Here is a 24,185-nt window from a genome sequence, read left to right as displayed (position 1 = left end):
CATGAAGGTGAGTTAATTCCATAGCAGAGCTGTCGGAACATTTATGCAGGAAGGAGGACAACAGCTCTGCTAATGCCTTCTCAGCAAACTTCTCAACTGTTGATGTTAATCCTGCTTCTCTCTGCTGACCCATCCATACTGGCTTAACCAGGCTATATAAATGCAGGAAAACATCCAGCCAAATAGAGTCCTTCAGACCAGAGGGAGACTGTTGGGACGTCTGTTGATAACCAGTTCTTAGAGGTTACAATCCTGAGGGAAGCTAAGCCCATCTCAAACTGTAGGTAAGATGGACATGCACATAGGCCCTTTGATGTTTTAAAAACATTTTTCCTGGTTCTGTTTATTCCCATTATCAAGATTTAGCAATGCTTTGTTTTAAAAGCAGTGAGATCTATCACTAGTTATAGGGAGGAACTGAAAAGTCCAAAGTGACTCAGATTTCTGCAAGACTAAAACATTGGTTCCTGCACCCTAGGAGCTGGTATATGGGTGGAAGAATCTTGTGAGTATACACAGGGGAGGCAAGGGACTGAAGTCTGGCACCATGGTGGGGGAGTGCTTAGAGACATCAGGAAAGGGATTGGTGGGGGTAGGAATCAGGGGCTGCAGCTAGCTTGACAGCTGTGAGCACTGCTCTTATTTACAGAAGTAAAAGCAACATGACTGGACAGGCTCCCTCACAGCTCTATCTCTCACAGCTCTGGGTTTTCCCAAGATGGTTCTTAGAAGAGAACAAGGATCAGAACAACAGGGTCAAGCCTGACCATGAATCAAAACTCACCAGTTTTCAAAGGATTCTGTTACAGAGATAAGGTCAGATGCTCGTGGAGAAAGGGCGAGTTAGGGGTGGGGAGCTTTAATGTATGGGTGGAGAATGGGTATCCAGTGATGGGCTTTAGGTCTGGGGCCATCTCTGTAAAAGCAGGCTAGGTTGTGTTTTGTCTGGTCCTATTCACCTATGCAGGGGAATAAAAGGAGCCCATAACTCCTCAGGAGGGACAGTAGGCATTGTTCAGTTGCTTCTGTTAACTGAAAATGACCCCATAACCTGTACATTTTAGCAAAACATGGTTTTCAGGACTGAAAATGGATTTTGAAAACCAGTGTTTTATGCCCCAAATAGTTTCTAAAATGAAAAAGTTTAGTTGAGAATAGATTTCAGTGTTCACATTTGATTATCAAAAGGAACGGGAAAGTATTCACAAAACATTTCAATTAAAAGAAATCAACCAAAAATGGGGTGGGGGAATGTCCTAAAAAATGTTGGAAAATACTAACTAAGTGCGTAGGTTCCATGTTGAACTGTATGGCAAGACAAAACTTCATAAATAAGGGCCATGTTCTGAGCCACCAGGGGACACCACAGCTGCCACTACGCAGCTCCTAATTCTGCAAATGCTGCATTGGCGTTATGAGCACTGTCTGTGGGATAAGACCATATCAAACAAGGATAAGAACACAAGAATGGGGATCTAAATAAGTGCATCTCAAGATTGTCTTGTATTATACTAATGGAGATGCAACTGACTCACTGTACCAGAATAATGGTAAGGAATTATTGGAAGTGCTATGTTCTCTTGATAAATATCAACGATGTTTCATAGCAGACCTACAATTCATTGTGGTACAGAAAATATCTGGATGCCATGGCAGAGATCAACATGGTTTATTTTCAAGGGCATGGATTGTAGGTGGAGAGTATTGGCTTGTGATTCTCTGTTCATGAACAGCCATGCACACCCTACCTGATGTAGTTCATAATGATATCAGTAATATGCCTGACTCATACTCCCAACACATCCTGTGAAACCATGGGATTTTCTGTTCATCATGGGAACTCAGTAGCCACCAGTCTAAGAGCTGAGAGAAATTATTTGGAGTTTCAAACTTTCCATGTCATTTCCAAGTTTAGGTTGTGTCAATTATTTTTTGTGTCTTACAAAGTGATCATTTTTAAAATACCATTTCAACTTTGATGAAAACAGTTTAGGAATGTGCTTTGTTTCATGCCCATCATTTCTACCATTTTCCTTAGCCAGGCATCCCTCACTCTCGGTATCTGGTGATAGCTGAGAGCCTGTCCCATTCCTTTTAAGTTTAGGTTTAGGGGGATGCCACTGTATATGACTATTAAGATGGTTTCTAGGGGGATCTTAACAAAGACATTCTGTGATAGGAGCTGCCTTTCACATGGCAAACTCAAGCTATGTGGCTAATATTCTCCACACCACTGTCTGAATGAGTTGGTTTTAGAAAATATGTGTGGGACCAGACCACAGCATGGCCTCCAACTGAAGTGATTTGGAGGAGAAGGAAAATAACATGCTTTACCACAGACATTTAAAATCCTGTTGTTCTCCCCCTTCAAGCTGGCTGCAAGACTCCTCTGTCTAAGTAAACACTTATATGGCCATAGGAACTGTCAGGTTGCATCAGGCCTGAGGCCCATCATAATGTTTTGGACAGTGGCCAGCACCACATGCTTCAGTGGAGGGTATGAGAAACCCTTAGTAGTGAACGTGTGATAATCTGGTCCCCTCCCTCAACCCTTTACATTCCTTTGTAGTATTTAGAGTCTGCCTTTAAAACTGGAGCATGAGGTTTGAAATCCCTTCCAGAATAGTGGTTAGCATTCTCAATCCTCTGGATAGTCTTGACAGTCATATGCATGTAAAGTACTTGGCCTCAGTGGCTTCCTGTGGCAATAAGCTCCAGAGTCTCACTGTACATGCTGTATGAGAAAGTAGTTTCATTGGTTTCAGTTTCCCATCTTTTAATGCTATTGGATGGATCTCTTGTTCTTGTGTTTTGAGACAGGATGAGCAGATGTTCCTGATACATCTTTTCTAAACCATTTACTATTACAGTGTGGGGAGGGGGGAAGACACAGGGGGGAAGGGGAGGGGAGGGGAGTGGGGAGACGGATAGACCTCTTTGGCAGGCATGCCACAAAGTAGCCTTGCACCCACCAAGTGCCAATCTGATTTCTTTCTGCTGCCTGTTGGCATTGGATTTATGACCCAGATACCCAAACCCTCAGACTGACCATGACCTCTCCATTTGATATTAGGCAAATTTTATTGATACACAGTGGCAGCAGATAGCAGTAATGCAAACAGTTCGATATCTACCAGTCCCAGGGTTGACAGAGTCAAGGTACATCTGGCCAGTATGCGACCTTCATGCCGAGGTTCTCTCTTGAATGTCAGATATCAGCAGCTTGGAGGTCAAAGGCTGAGAGCTACCACCCCACAGTGGGGTGGTTGAGGTGGGCTCTGTCCATGGTGGCCTCAGGTTCCCTTCTCAGGGACCCTTTGCTGCTCTGAAATCCCTCCTTTTGTATTCTTTCTCTCCTCCGATGAATCTTTGGGCACTGTTGATTGGTTTCCCTTTGGTCATCATACTGTCCATGTCCTGTCTTTTTAGCATATCCTTTTGTTTCACAAACCGATCACAGACATGCATCTTAATTTGGGCTTTTACTAGTTTCTCCTAATTTGGTCCATATACCAAAACCAGAAATCCCAAGGACTCTGCAGCTGGTCACTGTGACCTGGCCAATGAGACAAAGTCCCTTATCTCTGTTATGGAACAGTGTGGTACATGTTTTCAATTTCCCAGGCTGTGTGTCTGCTTGCCTATGTCAGACACAGTGGACCTTGAAGGAAACTTTGTCACAAACAGACTTTTAGAAATAAATTAGCCCTTGCCATTGCCCTGGACCATTGTTTGAATGCATATCTACCTTATCTACAAGCCAATTCCCAAAAGCAAACCTTTAAACACTGTTTTATAGCCATCACTGCCAAATCTGCTGCTTTGCTTTCAGCTCCCTGCCCTATGCTCCCTGACCCAGTGCTGCTCTGCTTTCTGCTCCCTTTCAGTCTACCAGTGTCGTGCCTATCTCCTCCCCAATCTGTTATGTGCCACACAGAGGCTGCCTATGCCACCCCTTCACTATTGTATACACTTTTTATCAGGTCTGCTGCTACTCATTTGTTTTCTAAGGAGTTGTCTGCATGGGAGACCAATGAAAAATTTGTGTGGATGTGAACCTAAAGCACAAGAGCTGCTCCACAGTAGTTCCTGAACTGACACTTTAGTTCTATAATGAGAGTGGTTTTGGGCTGTTTAGCTTAATCCACTTCCCAAACAGACTAACACAAACTAAATAGTCTTAAGATGAACCTACACCCCTATTTAGGGTTGTTTTAGAGGGCTGCCCTCAACTACTCCTACCCCTGCTGAGTGTATCAGCAGGGCTTTCCTTTTTAGGCCTCTACCTTTCTGTCATAACTGTGCTACAGTGGGGGCCCTGTAGCAGCTCAGTGCCCCATGCAGTCACACAGCTTGCGTTGCCTTAACATGGCCCTTGTCAACCATTCTTCTCCATCTGAAATACTGGGTAAATCTGCCACACCTTGACTGTGGGAGATGAGACAATAAGTGGGCAGACTAATTCCATGAAGCCTTTCTAGGAATCAGCTTCCCACTACTTGTGGAATTCTTTTGTGCTTGGCTTTAATTCTGGTCATGAGACATGGGAAGTAGGGTACAGAAAGGCTAGATGCCAGGTACAGGGAGTTGTGGGATTGCTTCCTGCCTAAAGCAGCCAGATATGTCATAAACACATATTGCAGTTGGTGCTGGGCGAGCAGGAGGTTGAATGTTAGGACCTATTGCTCAGCAGAATTTCCAGGGGTGGCTGGACTACCCACCAGGGAGCAAGCTGGTGAGGATTTAATGTAAACGGTTGGTGAGAGTTAGTTAGAGGCTGAGCTACAGGGCAAGACTAAGTAGCAGCGCAGACATGCCCTTAGTGAGAAAAAAGTGTGTTTACAAGGGTGCAGAGAGGTGGTGGATTCTCCATCCTTGGAGGTTTTTAAGACCTGGCTTGACAAAGCCCTGGCTGGAATGATTTAGTTGGGAATGGTCCTGCTTTGAGTGGGGGGGTTGGACTAGTGACCTCCTGGGGTCCCCTCCAACCCTAATCTATGATTCTGTGATTTTCTCAGGCCCTTGCCCATCCTTATTAGCAAGAATCTAAGCACCTCACAATCATCACAGGCCTTTGAGCCTATCAGCCCCTGTGAGGCAGGGAAGTATCCCCATTTTACAGCTTGAGATCAGACGCATAGCATCAGTTACAGGATTTATGCAAGGTCACAACAGAACCGAAGGCAAAGCACTAGTGTCCTACTCCAGTGCTTGCTCTGCTTGACAGTGCTTCTTACTGGGCACTCTGCCCCCCCCCACCCTCCTTTTCACACCTTCCCATTCATGATTCAGCCAACTTTTACCTCTCCTAACATATGTGGTACCTATCCCAGTTTAATATTATTATTATTTTTAAAGCACACATAAATCATTGTTTGTGTGATCAACCTTTTAAAATTCTAAAGCCTAATGACTAAAGATGATATGAATAAGTGTGCTAAAAAAAAAAAACCCTTCTGATGCTTCTCATTTGCATTATTCCCTGAACACAAATAGTACGGTATTAAAAGCTGGTAAGACTGTCAACTGAAATTCTCTCACCTGACATTTTTGTCACTTCAAATTGCTTTGTTGTTTATGCTGCAGTTCAGATCTCCACCCAGTGCTGGTTAATTACCCAGTTGCTGTGATTATATCATAACAAATTTATCAACATTTTAAATGGTGATCTGCCGTGGCTTATATATGGAATTATTGTGATGGCTTACAGGTGATTGTTATCATTAAACGTAACATATACAAAGCCAAAGCTACAGTTGCAAACTCTTCCTGCCCTCCACACCCTCCCTTAAAAGGCATAAATAAATCTCCCTTTCAGATTCTCTGATAAAGTCGGAAAGTAAATTTTAAAGTTCAAGTTTCTCCTGAAGTCAGTCATTAATCAGATAAAAGTTAAAGCCTCATGATATTACATTACATGCAATGCTTAAGACTGAATCCAAGAACTGTAATAATTGCAAAGCTAAAATCAGACACCTTGCCTTATAGTAACTGTGATTCCTCAAGATTCACCAGCAAGGTGTATTCAGCTTTTGGATATTCTTGTGGCCCCAGCACCAGATATCAGAATTTTTTTAGATAAGCAGGACTCATTGGCCCCCATTTGCAACATAGTTGCCCTTGATTACATGACATGTCTGAGGGCATAAATGGGGAAGGGCAAGCCAACCATCCCCAAGTACCTTGTCTAACCAAAATCTAACTGTGTATAAACCCTGTTGTAATGGGGAAAGAGGGTGGGTCCTGGAATACCTCTTAGGAGGCCAAGTCTGACACAATGAGGAAATACAGGACATAATGACATAATGACTGGAGAAATGTCTTAGCTGTCTCATGCGTGATCTCTGTGTTGTGTGTGGATTGTCTTTGAGGAGCCAACAGTCTCCTAATTGTAATGACATTCGTTTTTAGAAGGCTGGTTGTAGTCTGAACCCTTCACTGGGGATCAGGAGCACCTGAATTTTAATCTCATATTCTTCTTTGCTTTTTATTTTTTGCTTAACTCTTCTGTATAAGCTGCCCCTCTCTAAAAGTGGAAGCAAATACGATTGTAAAGAAAGGGCTGATGCACAAATGTACCACTTCCCTCTACTGCAGGTAATTAGAGATGCTTGAATGTGCATCATAAACCGTATGCTGCTAATAATACTTAAAGTCCTAATACAGCAAGGCATTTAAGCATGTGCTTAACTTTATGAACCTGAGTAATCCTTCCCTATTCAAAAATGCACTTTAGTGTGCATAGATCCCAGTGAAATCACAGATAACATTAGCAAAATACTTTAAACTTGGGAAATGCTGTTCAAATACTATGTATTATTATTGAGAATGATTACATAAGGAAATATATATGTTTTGCATGTAATAACAAGCTGTACTTTAGAAAGAATGAGGTTATGGTGCATTTGAGTGCAACTGGCAAACATTTTGTAGTAGTTTTATATCAAGAGCAGTCTTATAACAAAAACCCCAACAAGTGATAAATTGTACTGTACTGTTCAGCTGGAATGTTGATCTTGGCAATATAGGCATCGTGATTTTTTTGAAACATGGCAAGTGCATCTCGTTGTTGTTGTCTATTCTGGAGCCATCCAGGAGACTCACACATATACCTCAAATGAACTCTCAGGTCAGTTGTAATAAAAAAAAAAAAAGAACTCTATTAAGGTGTTTTGTCCTTTGAACCAATCCTGCCACGTTTAACACTGACCCCTTTGCTGAGAGAAAACAATAGTCTTACATAGATGCCATTATTAAATGGTGAGGGGATTTTCGTGGAAGGACAACCTTCATCCATGTTGGCCCAAAAATATGCCCACTATGAACAATGGAGATTGACATATAAAGTAACGCAAATCTGATGCATGTTGTTTTCTGCAGTAACTAAGTACTAGTCCATGCTCCTGCTCCAGAGTATGTTAGTACTATACAAAGACTGCTACTCAGCACCTAATGACTCCCACCAAGAACAACAGTGGACTTCCCCTTTTATTAATAGCAAAGGGAGCTGAGCTCTTGGGATAAAGAGACTCATTACCTTCTTGGAGCTGTTTGGGAGGAAATGCCTGGCAACAGATTTCACAAACATGCGCTTTAACATTTGTTATTTTTCCCCTGACCTTCTTTGCTAGAAGCAGCTAAAATATTTATACGCACCTCAGTGCCCACAAGAGGTGAGACCAAAGGGATCATTTAGATTCATTCTGAATTGGGTAGAAGAAGAATAGATACAGGAAGGTGCAGCATGAGTAAATGACTTAGCCGGATGAAAATCAATGACATCTTTTATCAGATGCCATTAGTGCAGGTCCCAAAGTGTCAGGAAAGAGACATCTGAAACATTCTGTGCGCTCTAGTGAAGGGCAAAAAAATGCTTTTACTAGAAACACAGACACAGAGGAATAACTAGTTAAATGAAATCAGGCACGAGGCGCTGACTGGAGCTAAAGTCCTTGCAATCCGGTTGATTACTTGCTTGGCTGAGCCCACTAAGAGGCTTGCTCCTAATGACAAAGCCTGTTAGTCTGGCTGTTTGGTTTTTGAGGTTATATATAGAAAGCTGATGAGGCCAAAGAAATTAAATGTATTGCTAAAATGACTTTACCCATCTGTGCAATGCAGCCAGCAAAAAGCACTGCCCCTTCCCGCATCCTGGGAGGCAGAAGGGTAGTTTCCCCACCTTTCTTCTGCTTGGCATCTTCATCCTTTCTTAAGTTATACTTTTGTGTCTGCCAGACACTTACTTACCTTTTATCAGGATGCTTCATTTTGCCAATGGGAGCCCAGAGACCGAAGTGGCTTTGTTCACTTAATCCAAACAGAAGTCTGCTAGTAGACACCATCACATTGAGCTAAATATGTCTTACAAGAAAACAAATGGGCCTAGTTGTCCCCCAGAAGATTTCAGAGAACTAGGTCACAGTATTGATTACTGTCAGGTTAGATAAAACCAAAGGGTATAGCACTTTGAGGGAACTATGGTTTCAATTAAATTTACTTCTTTCTGCAGATTACAATAATATTGAGGTAGAGTGGATTCAGGTAACAACTATTTGTTCTTTTGCCTGAGTAATTTTTTGCTAGTTGCTGAGAAAATCTGTTCAGTAAAAAGGACAGGGCTACCAAAGGATATAACTCTGCAGTGGCTGGAGGTTTAATATACCTTGCACTGTCAATGAAATGCCAAGGGCCATGTTGTGCCTTAGAAAATATTGTCAAATCAGTTGGATGGCCTCCAAGCTTTGATCAGGTAATGTGTTTGATATGTGTTTCTGGCTTCAGGAAGGATCTGGATATTTCCAAAATGCTTGGTCAGCACCCAGCTTTCTCTTTCAACCAGACCTTGAAGCATATGAGCTTCCTTCTCTTCTAAATGAACAGCATGGTCTTCCTGGTCTTTCCAGCATCTGGAAATATAGCGATTGCCTTCCTAACTGAGGATAGACTACCAAAGACCAGTTCCAGGTGACGATCTGAAAGACATTGTAGAAAATAGTTAGGAAAGAATGAGAGTAAGGGTTAACAGAATAAAACTTTAAGTGTCTGGAGGCATCAGAGAGTTGTCCAACTGGGATCTAGCACTGTCTCCATGTTAGACAATACAGTATGGATGATTTCATCCACTGCATTTTATACCTGGGCAGCACAGCATGGCTCACTGGTACGCATAGCAACAGCTTGGCTTCTGTTTCACGGCAGCAAGAAAGCTAAGAAAATGGGTCAAAATCAGAGAAGATGAAGAGGGAAGGGATATTTCATTTAAAAACGAAATGAAGTGTTAAAATGCTAGAACAACTTGAATGGCATGGTGGAAGTCAGTCAATTTTTCCCTTTTGCTCCTACTTTTGAGCCAAGAATAATGGGGCAATAATGTAATTAAAAACAACAGACTTAGTAAGAGGGCATCCTTTTTTCACCACTACAAATTAACTTTTGTTGAATTGACTGTCATTATTGTGCCAAAGTGCTTAGCAGAATTCAGAAAAGGATTAGACAGTTAAATGAATAGTTAAGATTACCCTAGCTTGAACAGAAATATAAGAATTATGATGTTGATACTTACGCTCTAGGCTGCAGCCTTAATTTGTCATCCCACCACCCCCCCTGCTCCACTCCTCAATATTTGCTCTGCTCTCAGCTCTGGTGCCACAGACATGGCTTGCGGCTGGGAGCCTCTGTGACAGGGACTATCCAGCTCCTGTACTGCAGGGCTGGGATTGAGCACACTCAGTCACAGTCTCGGGGTGCTTGTACACATGACAGGGGTTTAGTACCCTAAATTGAAACAGTGTGTTTTTAACTGAGATGATTAAAAACTCACCATTTCAATTTAGGGATTTCCATCACTGTTACGGCGAGGGGTCCGAACGTTTTCGGGTTTTTTTGTGGAGCCTGCCTGCATCTCCCATGGCTGGGGGGCGGAGGGGAGGGGTGAGCTTCTGGTGGGCGGGTGGCCCCTGACCTGGACCCCAGTCCTTCCCTCCACAGTGCCAGCACCCACCGGGGCTGCCTGGGCAGGCTGCTAGCGGGCTGGATGCTGTCCCAGCTTGGGCTCGGGGAACATTTGGATTGGGTTGGGTGCTGCCTCTGAGCTGGGGCAGCACCTGCCCACTAGCCACTCACCTGGGCAGCCCTGGGGGGCACCACCACTGTGGAGGGAAGGACTGGGGCCCCCCACAGCTCATGGCCCGCTGGCAGCTCAGCCCCTGGCTGCAGGCAACCTCCTCAAAAAAAAAGGATTGGGCCCCTCACTATGTTTTTTTTTCCTGGTGGAGCCTGCCTGCACGAGTTGGCTGTGCAGCCCCTGAGCTGCAGGGGTCCCCAATCCTTCCCTCCATGGTGGTGGCACTCCTTGGGGCTGCCCAGGAGGAGTGCTAGTGGGTTGGGGGCTGCTCCAGCTTGGAGGCCGCACCCCCGCTGGATCCAACTCTTCCCTGAGGCCGCCGAGGGAGCAGCACCCAGCGCACTTCCAGTGGGTGGGCTTAGGGAAGAGTTGGATATAGCGTGGTGCTGTCTCTGAGCTGGGGCAGACCCCTTCCTGCTAGCACCCTGCCCAGGTGGCCCCAGGGAGTGCCACTGCCATGGAGGGAAGGACCAGGGCCCCCCACAGCTCAGGGCTGTGGGGCCTGCCAGCAGCTTGCACAGGCAGGCTCTGCTGGAAAAAAAAATAAAAGTAGCAAGGGGCCCAATCTTTTTTTTTTTTAATGGAGCCTGCTCACATCTCTCAGGGCCAGGGGGAGACCTGCCAGCAGGCCCTGAGCTGCAGGGGGCCCCAGTCCTTCCCTCCATGGCAGCAGGTCCCCCCTGGGGCCATCCAGGTAGGCATCTTGCAGCAGGCCCTGGTCCAGCTCTCTGTGGTGGTGGTGCCTCCATGGGCTGCCCAAGAGGGCAACTAGCAGGTAGATGCTGCACCAGCTCAGAGGCAGCACCCAGCCTGATCCAACTGTTTTCCAAGTCTAAGCTGGGGCAGCATCCAGCCCACTAGTAGCCTGCCTAGGCAGCCTCAGGGGGTGTCGCCGCCATGGAGGGAAGGTCTGGGGCCCCCTGCAGCTCACCCCCCACCATGAGAGATGCGGGCAGGCTCCACAAAACAAAAAAAGGATCGGTGCACTTGCCAGCAGCCCACCTCTCCCATGGCGGAGGGGAGCAAGCTGTCCAAAGGCTGCAATGTTACAAATAGCTATGTTGCAAACTAAATTACGTGTGGATGTGGTTTAGTTTGCAGTGTAACAAACTCATTTAAACCATAAAAAAATAAAACCTGCATGTGTACAGTGACACCATTAAACCTCAGTAATGGGCAATTTTCATCAGGTGTACAAACACCCTTACAGTCCAGAGGCCAAGTAAGAACTGTATGGTGACACAGCAATTTCAGTGAAGATGGAATTGCCAGAGACTTTAGGTGCCACATGCTAACATGTCTCTGTTTAGCTTATGAAAATGAGATTTTACAGAGGCTTATAACTGGGGCAAAACCACCCCCTGAACAGGGCAGCCTCTACCAAATGCCATGTATTCACTCCAGCACTAGAAAGAACTAAAGAGGCTCTCAACTGAATAGTTACAAACATAGTTTCAAAATGAACAAAACAACATGTTTTTCTCTATCCTCATTCTGAGAATCAACTGGATTGTTTAAGCTACCATTTCTCCTGCCTGGAACAGACACTTGGGAAATTTAAGTCCAAATTGTTTAAGTTTGGCAAAGATATGAGCAAAATAAAACAGAGTCTAATAATGGAAAGGGTCAAGTAACTTGAACTACAGGCCTTGTTACCAACACTGCCTTTAAGAAACATGTCTATATACCCTTCAGAAATGGTGCGCTCAACAGGGGACTGCTTATTGTAGGCCTCAAGTGTTGAGGAATAACATATGCAACAGGCGAAGAACACTGGCTAAGTGCCTGTGATCATGCCTTACTCTAGTAGCTGGCATACTCATCCTCACTGACTACAGTATCCTGCTTCTCATAGCTCAAGTTTTTGATTCAGGGGCTGAGATGCTGGATCCTGATATCCAGTGCTGACCCATGGTCTAAGTATTTGGTCATGGGTCTTTTAGACACCCCCACAAAACCTCATGGAGATAAAACATAACTTAGTCCATGACTCTGGAAAGAATGATGCACATACTATCACTTCAGTGGGTGGAAAGTCAAAGTCATGATTTGTTTCAACCTAAATGCAACAAAATAATTTCCTTTCCCTTTGGTGAAGCCTCAGTCTATAAAGGGGCAGTGATTAACAGCAGTGTTTTGGCTGTATTGCTAAGGATGCCACCTGCATTGATCAAAATGTAAAAAGAAGAGCATTCCTTTGTGGCATAAGCAGAGCTGTACCTCAGATTTCCGATCATGCACGTCCATGCTGCCCACAGTTGAGATAATATTCTCTATCTAGACTGCCTTGTTTAGAGTCATTGCTGTGACATTCAGTAGAAATCAGTAAATTGTTTTCATCCAATACAAAACAATAACATTAAGTTAAACTTTTAAGCAAAATTCACGCACAGTGTAATTCAGACACGCAAGCTTAGCCTCTTTGGGAATTACTCAAGCACCAGATGAGAAAGCAGCAGTAATTAAAGACTTATCACTAACAGTTTCAATTGAGAGTCTAAAATATTCATGTAATTTAGATTTAATACAAGGACTATTGTACTCCCTGTTAAGTAAGTAAGTGTCATTTCATTCTTATAAACAATATTTGAGAATTAAGAGTTAGCAAGGAAGCCTGAGATGTGTACAGTGCTGTCAGTTGTCTTTTGTAAATCTTTGAGTATTTGCACAAAAAGACCAGACTCCTCCCTGATGTACTTTAACTCCATTGACTTCAGTGGATAAGCCAGAAATGGACTTTTTGCCAAATTTACTGAAATTAACATAGTGAGAGCAAAGGTTATTTTTTTAATGTTGATACAAAATATTCAACATCTACAAAAAGTCCAGTCTATTCAACCGTTTATGGATGGATTTAGATGGCTATAATCGTACTGAATGATATTTTGTGTCAGGGCATTTCCACTGAAAACCAAAACTGTGCAAATAACTGATTTTTTCCGCTTCTTTCAGTGACAAAAAAAAATGAAAAATATAATTAAATTGTGAACCAACCTCCCCTCTTTTTATTACTGGGGCCAGGGTTCATTTTACTTTGGTGTGTTTTCACTTTCCTTAGAAGCACTGGGTGTTGGCTTTGGCTGCAACCAAGGCTGGAAATTTTGCCTGGGGTGTGCTACTGCTCTTGCTGGAACTTAAAAAAATAAAACCCTGGAGGTTGCTGGCTAGAAGGTCTTGATTCTCCACTCAGGGTCAGAGAGATTGCCACATATGGAATCAGGAAGGAGTTTTACCCAGTGACCAGACTGGTATTTTTCTTTGTTTTTGCCTTTCTCTCTAATGGGGGCATGATCCTCTTCCTTGGCTCTCCTGAGTGATTTTAACAAACTACTTCTTGTCCTTGCAGTGGCAGGATATTGATGGTACCCTTGCTGTACCTGTGGCAAGTTAGGGTGCTGTTGCTGTTTTCAGGCACTGTGCCTGGTAGCTGTGGATGAGGGTGGTTTGTGCAGTTTTCAGAAGAGGTTAGACAAACATCTATTAGCTAGGGATGCTGCTACCTTGAGCAGGGGATTCTTCTTGATGTCCTCCTGTGGGGAAAAGGTTTTTCTGAAGTACCTGGCACAGCCCTCTTACTTTACAAGGCTGGCACCAAGGTCCAAATCTCTCTGAAAGCAGTGGATCAACACCTTGCGATTGCTGGGTTGTGATTAAGGCACAGGCCTTTCTCTGTCTCAGCACCCCTAGCAGATTTGATGGATGCTTGCCTGCACTTCGGATGACTTATTAACTCCAGCTCGGTTTTCTGATGTCATATCCCAAGCTCTGTGCAATCATGTCCCCATTTCTTCCAGCCTACAGTACTGGTGCTGATCTCATGAGACTGAAGCCATACACTAGACTCCAAAAATTCCTGGGACGAAATAAAGAGAGAAGAAAAGACTGAACTGCTCTGCATTCCTCTGCTGATCTCTGCATGGTAATTTTGGGGTAAACCATTAAAATGTAATGCCTACAAAAATACACACCTCTTCTTGGCTGCCCCAAGGAGGGATTTGCTGGATATTTCTTATTACTGCCTTGGTGCTCTCCCCTCCTGCTTTTTCACAGGCCCACAAACCCCTTCCTGCACTATGGTTACAAAATACAGCTGTAAAATAAGCAGTGAAAATCCAACAAACATAAAACTCCTTTTGCATGAATTGGGCTTTCCAATTCTTTTATCACTAGGGATTTCTGTGAATTGCAGAGTTTCCTGTCACTCTGAACAGCAAGTGTGGTAAGAACATGTGATGGCTTTTCTTTGTTTTTTTAAGTACAATAAAACTTTGTCTCAGCTACTGTTCACAAATACCCTTCTCCCTTGCCTTGGCACCCTGGGATCATTCTGCTGCGCAGCTGAGGATATGTCTACATTGGAGGCTGCAGTATAGCATAGAGATGCATGAATTAGCTTTAAACCAGGGGAGTCAAACTCACCTCAGCCCCCAAAACTGGATCGTATAGCTCCTTGCAGACCAGATATAGATCTGGACATGATGACAGTGGCAGGGCATGCAGGAGTGACAGCCATGGGGATTAACACAGCTATTGCTCACCTCCCTCCCTGATATGTAGCCTCAACAGGGCTCTATGCTCCAGATTTTGGTGATGGACCCCATTCCCAGCTTCCCTGCCCTAATTCTCAATCCCTCCATGATCTTGTGGCCCAGAAGCTTGACACTTCTGCTCTAAACCTTTTCTGGCAGAGCTTTGTGAAGCCAATACTTGAACTAGCTTGTTTAGAGCCAGCTTGGACATCTCCACACTACACTGGAGACTTTTGTGTAAACATACCCTCGTGAAATAAGGCCAACCTACCTGTGAAGATAGGGCTCTTGCTGCCAAGGGCAGGGCCATGTCCTCAGTCCCAGGAACTCTATTCACATGTTCAGCCCTGGAAGCTGTGGTGATGGAGTAGCTTCTAGCATCATTGCAAGGGCTGCTACATTCTTGTGATTTTGACTTCTGGCAATAGCAAGCTTGCTGGTCTAATGTTAAAGGAAGAGACTGGCCTCAGTCACCTCACTAGCCTAGCATCTCTATCTCTAGCCCATTGAGTTTATCTGAAGGCACATGCTTTAGTGAGGTCATTGGGTTAAGTCCCCAAGCAGGCTTGGTAGATATCAAGGTAGACCACAGATGCTACTAATTCATGACCTCTTGTTTGCTTTTCTGAAGTCAAGGCACAGCTAGTAAAGTTTCTAGCTCAGCACTTCTAGTTTCCTGGACTTATGCTAAGGTGCAGGCCTTGGTGAAATCATTGGATCAGCTTCTGTGAGGTTGCTGGCTCATAAAACACACTTACATTTCTTATGGACTCTTGCATAGTAACTACAGTCAAAAGTTTGCAAAGTTAAACAAGAAATAGCAGAGATAATTTAAAGAGAAAGTGCCCCAGAACTTCACTCAAATCTTACTGTGACACAGACACTTTTTAATAGTTGAAAAAAGAGGTGTTAAGTTTTTATTTTGTTATTTCTTGTATCCTTTTGCCTGTAACTTTCCAGATTTCACCTGGGAATGGAAGGAAAGTTGCCAAGATGCTGCAAGGAAAGTTTTCCTTCTGTATTTAAAGCCAACCTAGAAGAAAGCAGTAATAGATAGCTTATGGGAGAAACTCTTCTTGTGAGTTTTCCAATCCAGTTTTGCTGACCCAAGTATTTGGTATACTTCAGAAAAGCTTTGGCTAAGTATCAAAGCCTTTGAGTTTTTGTCTGAAGCAAACTCAGATTCTGAACCTTTAGAGAGGATTTCACATTGTAGTTCTCTTACAGGAACAAATGAACAGGGTGAAAACTCTTTGGGTGCAGTTAATATGAAGGTATGGATACTGCCATTTAGCTCTTCTCTAGAGATTATTATACTCTTTATCTGGTTACTGATAAACAATCATGCTTGGGTTAGGAAGACTGCTTCATTTCTATGGACTTCATTATTCCTCATGGTTTGCAGTGTTGGTACTGAGTTGCATTGGTGCATAAGACAGTTTATGACAACTCTTGTTGTCTTACCCCTACAAAAGATGTGTTGACAGGAAACTTTACAGGTTTCTTCCCAAAAGGTGACATTCACACAAGGAAAATTACAGTATGGTAACTGATTGGGGGGCAACCAGAGAAGCAGTCCTGTTCACTGCCTTTGGGGCTGCTTGGTTTTCCTGGCAGAAACTGAAGAAGTCATACTTCCCATGAAAAGAAGTTTCACACTATGAATTCATAAGAAGTTGATGGTCATAAGAAACTACATATTATGGGAAACCATCCAATTAAATATGTTAGAAGTACATGTGTTCCACTGTTTCCTGAATTTCAAACAAGAAAAGAATGCTGACTGGTTTTCCTCAGAATAGCAACTCTGTAGCAATCAGTGTTTCCCAAAAAATCACACTTTTTTCTGGATTTCTGAATTTCATGTTATTCTAGTTGAAAATCATTGAGATTAGATATAAATTCAGAAAAGATCTGGAGGGGGACCTAGAAGTATTGAAAATCACTGATCTAGTTGGTGCCACTTCTGGGGGGGGGACTGTAACCTGCTGCACCCTGGTCTTTCCGCTGTCTGCCTCTTCCCAACCCCTGGTCAGTACCTTAGGGGGCAAGAGCATCCCCCCAGTGCTGATGCTGCTCCTGCAGGGTCTCACACCCTGGTGACCACCCTAGAGACCTCTTGTGTCAGACCTGGGAGCATAGTTGGAGTGGAGGGGACAAGCTGGGCTGCTAAGTGCAGCTCTGGCTGTGCATCCATCTGCCCACCTGCTCACAGCAGAGCACACTTTTGGGAGTATAGGGGGTGGGACAGAGATTGCCTGGGGGTAGGGAAGGGTGGGAGAAGGCAAAAGCAGTGGCAGCAGTCCCCAGAGGAGCAGTTACAAGCACTCCTGGACTGGCTGGGACAAGTACAGGGGGCCAGATGGGAGAAGAGAGCATTTACCTCAGTGGGATTTTGCAGCACACTTCTGTCACTATCACATCACACCACTGTGCCACAGAACACACTTTGGGAATAAGTGGTGTAGATCTACCTTACTTTAGCTTAGTTCCCAATATGGCAAAGCACTTACACATGTTTAAACCCCATGAAAGTTCATTGCAGTATCTTTACTGGCTTCAGGGACATAGGACTGAGGAAAGAGATATTGAGGGAGAGGTCACAAGTGATATGTATTTGAAAACAAGGCTGTTGATGACAGACATTGAATCAGAACTAACCTATTATTAAGTACAGCTTTCTAGATTCATGCCTCAGCAAAATCCAGAATCGATTACTTAATTCTCATGAGTGAATTCTCCCTCTTAGAATTTGAGCCTCATAAAGTCATTTTGTTGATCTAAACCCAAAAACACAATTTAAGAACTATGCACATCAGTCTTCCTACATTTCATTATTTCCCCCAATTCTAATTTCTGTCAGTCATGGGCTTTAGCTGTCAATAGGAACCTCACCAGAACAGACCTTTGTGAATATGAGAAGTCTTAGAAAATGCAACCTTACACACAGTTCTCTAGGTTTTTTACCACCTGTAGCCATTTTGGAGAAGAATTGGTTGAATTATGAAGATGTTTCCTCCTTGGTCATTCCCTGCATGCTTACAGCTTTGTAGCAGTGCCAGAAATTTGACATACAAAATTAATGTTAGGCTACCCAAGTGATGTACAGTGTATTGACTATTTTACCCTAATTATGAAGTCTAACTTCCTTCTAGTTCCAAGTCTGTAAAAGAAAACTTTTCTGTATTGTGCTTACTTAAGACAAATGAAATGTGGATATGTAGGAGACTGTAGTAGCATGTGATGGAAAAGGTTAGTCATTCATCATGCTATCTGCTAAACACAATTTTTGTTAAAGTTGACTTGCACCAGCTAAACTTACTTGCACTTTGTGTTGATGCATTAAAACAGGAGCTTTGCTGAAGGTCTGAGTAGACTTCTTCAGTTGCAATAGTTACCCATGCATTCCCTGCATAATGCATTTGAACTAAAAACTTGATCAGGTAAATGTATGGAAAGTAACAGGTTGTGACTGTAAAACATATTTTGTTTATAGCAGATGTTTAACACCAGTTGAGGGTCTGATCTTAAATGCATTTATATTTTTATTTTCTGACAGGGGAAAGAAAAAAGAAAGTTATCTCCATGAAATGAAAAGACAAAATAAAATGAAAAAAAGATTTACTGTCCTTTTTCAGGTATTATTTTTCATCCAATTTTTTAATAGGTTTTTACCAGGTTTAGAGACAGATTTAATCGTGAACTGAGAGCTGAAGTTTATAATCCAAGGGGATCCAAGTATATGCAATATGCTCTGTATTGCTAGTGTTGGAGTTCTGTTATAGCTTTGGTGGTCCAGGAATTATGAGAGGGGCAAGGATTTTTGTGGATGATATCATTTATTGGGCCAACAGCATGGTTGAGATAGATGTAGAGAAGCATTTGAATGAGAAGAATTCTTCCCCAGGTCTGAGGAAGGATGCAGGCACAGTGATGATTAAAACCATGGTGAAAGGCTGTAAAACTGGCGAATAGAGAAATTCCCAAACAACAGAAGAAAGGACAACTTGATCAGTTGGAGATCAAGACCTTTCAAAAGGGAAGAGAGTTGTTATGTTTGTCCCACTTCCTTCATAAATAAATGATTCCAGCCACAAATATGGGAAAGTGTGGTGCCAGTCTAGCGGTCACAGAATATATTGTAAACTTAAAGTGAAACTTTACATGCATTGGCACAGAAAGTAACTTTAAATTCACACATCCAGATTCAATACATCTACATCTCGCAAAGCTTGTTAAGTAGGGACTTCATCTTTTGTGAACTGCAGGGGCTAGTGAATATCAGAAAGATTACAATGGCTTGTGTTCACTATCTGTGTTAAATCCCTGGTATCTAGTGTCCAACTGACTGATGAATTTCTGTTCCCACACTTGTCTTTTAAAGGTGTTGGGGAGATTTCCTTAAAGCACTACAACTGTAAGGTCAGATAGGGAGTATTTTTTTCTGTGAAAAATGTTTTCCTACCTGCATTCTAGTGTCTCTGTCCTTTATCTTTTTTCAGTGGTTATTTATTATGGTGCATAGTTTTAGTCTGTTTCATCTGCATAGCTTCCATGAGGCATTTGGTGTACTGGAATAAATGTGTATGATCTGTGGATTCTGATGCTTTTGCTATGGGGAGTGTTAATTGTTGTGGCAGTAGAGAAGCATTGAAAAGTCTTGCATTTATTGGAGCTAGGTCTCACTAGGTGTCCACTGATTAGCAGGGAGTTTACTTCTAACAATCAGTTTGGACAAGATTAGGGGGCTGGAATAGGTCTCAGAGTCCTGAGGGAGGGTACTGTGATATCTGAAAGTTTTTCTATCTCTGTACTAACCATATAGTTGGTCCAATCAAATAAATCATCCACAAGAATTCTTCTCCATCACATATCTCCTGGACCATCATTATGACAACGCCGCAAGCAGGAACAATCTTTGTGGACTTCCAGATCAAAGTGCAAAGAGCAGCCCTCAGAAGGGAAAAGTGACTCAGTTAATTTCTGGTTGCCATCCCACATGTCCTATAACAGGTTCAACAGAAAGCTATTAAAGCTAAATTTTGCAAAATTATAGCCCTGATTCCATGTAAAAAAAAATACTGCTGCAGTTGCAGCAATCACAACTATCTGTACAAATAAGCAGATTCTGGATACATGCAGATATCGACAGTCTGAACTATCATTTGCACATGCAGGTGGTGGGTGTTGGATGGTCTTCATCTATCCCTATTTCAGCATCTGGCTTCAGATGTATAATTTGCATTTTGAATACATAGTTTTAGAAAAGTCTTAATAAGAATTTTTAAAACCAGAAATTTACTCCAAGTTGGTGAGCTGATCCTATCTTTACTTAGTATTGTAATGAAATTACTCATACATGGCTAAAAGTTTCATAGTTGTTAGGGTTGGAAGGGACCTCAATAGATCATCTGCTCTCACCCCCTGCCCTGGGCAGGAAAGTATGCTGGGATCATATGACTGCAGCCAGGTGTCCAGTCTCCTCTTAAAGACTCCCAAGGTAGGGGAGAGCACCACCTCCCTTGGAAGCCCATTCCAGATTCTGCCAGCCCTTACCATAAAGAAGTTCTTCCTGATGTCCGACCTAAATCTGCTGTCCATCAGTTTGTGGTCATTGTTCCTGGTTATTCCAAGGGGTGCCCTGGTAAACAGAGCATATCCAATTTCTTGCTGCCTGCCTCCGCTCCCCCCACCTCCCCCTGATGAATTTGTAAACGGCTGCAAGATCCCCTCTCAGCCTTCCCTTGCGGAGGCGGAAGAGATCCAGGTCCCTCAGTCTCTCCTCATAGGGCTTGTAAGTACCCTGAATTTCAGAAAAGCAGACTTCAACTTGCTCAGAAAACTCATGGGCAGGATCCCCTGGGAAGCCAGACTGAGGGGGAGAGGAGTCGAGGAGAGCTGGCTGTACTTTAAAGAAGCGTTACTGAGAGTGCAGGAAAAAAAACACCCCAATGCACAGGAAGACTAACAAGTATGGCAGAAGACCAGCTTGGCTTAGCAGGGAACTCTTCAGGAAACTAAATCACACAAAGGGCGCTTATAAGAAGTGGAGATTTGGACAAACAACTAGTGAGAAGTATAAGAGTATTGCTCGGGCATGCAGGGTTGAAGTTGGCAAGGCAAGAGTGCAATAGGAGTTGCAGCTAGTAAGGGATGTGAAGGGTAACAAGAAGGGTTTCTACAAGTATGTCAGTAACAAGAGGAAGGTCAGGGAAAGTGTAGGTCCCTTACTGAATGAGGGAGGCAACCTAGTGACAGAGGATGCAGAAAAGGCTGAAGTACTCAATGCCTTTTTCACCTCAGTCTTCACAGCCAAGGTCAGCTCCCAGACTACTGCATCTGGCAGCACAGTTCGAGGAGGAGATGAGCAGCCAACAGTAGCGAAAGAACAGGTTAGTGACTATTTAGAAAAGCTGGACATGTACAAGTCCATGGGGCCAGATGGGATGCCCCTGAGGATGCTGAGGGATTTGGCTGATGTGATTGGAAAAGGTCCTGGATGATTGGAAAAAGGCAAACTTAGTGCCCATATTTAAAAAAGGGAAAAAGGAGGACCCAGGGAACTACAGACCACTCAGCCTCACCTCTGTCCGTGGAAACATCACGGAGCAGATCCTTAAGGAATCCATCTCTAAACACTTGGAGGAGAAGAAGGTGATTAGGAACAGTCAGCACGGATTCACCAGGGACAAGTCATGCCTGACCAGCCTGATTGTCTTCTATGATGAGGTGACTGGCTCTGTGGATGTGGGGAGACCAGTGGATGTGGCATATCTTGATTTCAGCAAGGCTTTTGATACATTCTTCCATAACATTCTTGCAGGCAAACTAAGGAAGTTTGGGCTGGATGAATGGACTATAAGGTGGATAGAAAACTGGCTGGAGTGTTGGGCTCAGAGGGTATTAATCAATGGCTTGATGTCTACTTGGCAGGTGGTCTCAAGTGGAGTACTAGGTTTGGTACAAATTACTTTAATAATATAATAAATCCTAGAAAAGATCTAAATTCTGAACAGCAGCATAATGACACTGCTGGGTGCCCACATCTCACAATCTTAACTTTTGCATTCTTCATTTCATAATGTTAACGTTTGCCATGGAAGGCTAGGAAAGATAAAAATGTAAAGGGGTGGATCCAAGGCCATGCAGTGGTGTAGTTGCATCTTCTCGTGATCCCTAGTCTACCCATACTTTAAAACCAACTGCCAGGCAAGGCAGCAGTGTAATGGTGGAAATTGGGGCTTGGCTCATTTAGTTTATGTTAAGTAGGTCAACAGATAACCTTTATCTGACCCACCCTCAAGAGACCCTGGAATAGAGTGCTGTGCTTACAGCCACGTGCCGTGTGCAGAGCCCTGGCGTGCCGGGTGCACTACCCCTATAAAAGGCAGAAACTGGGTGTGTCTGGGACTGGGAGCATCTGAGCTTGGTGTGTGGGGTGCATGTGTGTGGCTGAACTGAGGTGGGACTGCAAGAGGGAAAGAAGGCAGGGTGCTTGTGGACAGAAAGGAGAAAGAGAGAAAGATGGAGAGACTGAGTGGCTGGTTAACTGTGTGGACCGTGGAGGTTCCCGGTACTGGGCCCAGTCCCCCCAGAGCAGGAAGGGTTGGCTCCCCGGGCTTTTCCCTCCAGGTGTGTCTTTCATGCAGCGTAACGGCCCTCTGTTCTGTTTGGTAAGCATCGCCCCATTCCCCGCTGGATGTTGAGGTTCTTCTCAGCGGGTGTCCGAAGAAGATTAGAAGCCACTGTCTGAGGTGCAGTCGTCTCCAGGTGGAGCCGAACTGAATAAAGTCCCCCTGTCCTTTATAATAAAGTTCAGTCCTCGTATTTTAGTTGTTGTACTTAGGATTTGATAGATAATTAGACTAAGTGTGTTCTTGTGTAATTGTGTACTTACCTGTTCTTGTCAATGTTATAATAAACCATCTTGTTTGTGTACTGTTATCGATTCTCTTAGTTATTTATTTAATAAAAATGGTGATTAGATACGCTGTAGGCAAAGAACCACCCCACCTCTCGGAGGGTTAATTGACAGAGAGAGCCGCTGTTTGGGTGGGCTCGGATCATTAAAGACTAAATTGATAATTAACCCCCAACAGCACCTCTGCAGAAAAGGACCTGGGGTTATAGCAGACAATAAACTGAATATGAGCCAACAGTGTGCCATTGTTGCCAAAAAGGCTAACAGCATCCTGGGCTGCACTGTTGGTGTGTTGCCAGCAGGTCAAGGGAAGTGATTATTCTCCTCTGTTCAGCACTGGGGAGGCCACATCTGGAGTACTGTGTTCAGTTTTGGGCCCCCCACTACAGAAAGGATGTGGACAAATTGGAGAGTCCAGTGGAGGGCAACAAAAATGGTGAGGGGGCTGGTGGATATGACTTATGAAGAAAGACTGAGGGAACTGGGTTTATTTAGTTTGCAGAAGAGGAGACTGAGAGGAGACTTAATAGCAGCCTTCAACTACCTTGAGCGGGGTTTGAAAGAGGACAGAGCTAGACTGTTCTCAGTGGTGACAGATGACAGAACAAGGAGCAACAGTCTCAAGTTGCAGCAAGGGAAGTTTAGGCTAGACCTGCTATACATGTGTGCAGAGCCTGCCTGCTCTGATGCACTGGGAATCAATTGAGTCTGCTGGAGCATGGAAATTGATGTGCTCTGGCAGCCTTCCACGTCACATGTATTGGTGTCCCTGTTTATCTCGGTGCTGAAGAAATGGTGGAGGGGCATTTTGAAATAAAACATGATTGATAAGCTTTAGTTCAAAGTGCCCCACCACCATTTTTTCTGCGCAGGGACAATGATACAAGTGGCTGGCACTTTTAATTAGCACAGGTTGCTAATTAAAATACCTAGAGCTGCATCCCACAGCACATGGAAAAAATGCCCTTAGATATTAGGAAGAATTTTCTTACTACAAGGGTAGTAAAACACTGAAACAGGTTACCCACAAGTTGTAGACTCTCCATCCTTGGAGGATTTTAAGACCTGGCTAGACAAAGCCTTGGCTGGGATGATGTAATTGGGGATGATCCTGCTTTGAACAGGGGGTAGGCCTAGATGACCTCCTGAGGTCCCTTCCCACCTTAATTTTCTATGATTCTTTGATTCTATGAAATGTATTATTCTCTCTCTACAGTTTCATAAGCTAATTTTCCAGGACAAGAGCTTTTGAGGAAAAAACAAACAAACCAATAACATTCTTATTACATTATTTTTCCCATTACAAATGGGGGTAGATAATTTCCTAGTCTTCCTCCCTACTTCTCTGTCTTTTTCTCCCACACCTTGAAGTATATATGTAATAAATGGCTGTCCTAGACACAAGACAGGGTAGATTTGCATCTTATATGCTAACTAAATCAGAGATGTATAGCATGAGCTTTTGTGAGCCTGGGCTTATTTCATCAGATGCTGTTCTATATGCGGACAGACAAAATAAATGATTTCCAAAGCAAGAATGCCACATTTATCAAAGTGGGTCATTCACTCCATTCTTTAGAAACAAATTGGTTACCTTTTACTGTGCCTAAAT

The 24,185-nt window shown here is 43.5% G+C and overlaps 1 long non-coding RNA gene across 1 annotated transcript in view; it reads left to right on the top strand.

Moving 5' to 3' along the window:
• The window catches only part of LOC112550957, a 147,128-nt gene extending 128,857 nt beyond the window's left edge, over nt 1–18,271 (top strand). Inside the window, exons 3-4 of the long non-coding RNA XR_003095044.1 lie at nt 13,918–14,042; nt 18,212–18,271. This is a non-coding gene — a long non-coding RNA (uncharacterized LOC112550957). The remainder of the gene's footprint in view (nt 1–13,917; nt 14,043–18,211) is intronic.
• Nucleotides 18,272–24,185: the final 5,914 nt, after the last annotated feature.

The sequence above is a fragment of the Alligator sinensis genome, unplaced genomic scaffold (assembly GCF_000455745.1).
Source record: "Alligator sinensis unplaced genomic scaffold, ASM45574v1 scaffold989_1, whole genome shotgun sequence".
In the NCBI taxonomy this organism is placed as follows: Eukaryota; Metazoa; Chordata; order Crocodylia; family Alligatoridae; genus Alligator; species Alligator sinensis.
Note: the sequence above shows the minus strand (reverse complement) of the source record. Positions and strands in the feature narration are given on the sequence as shown.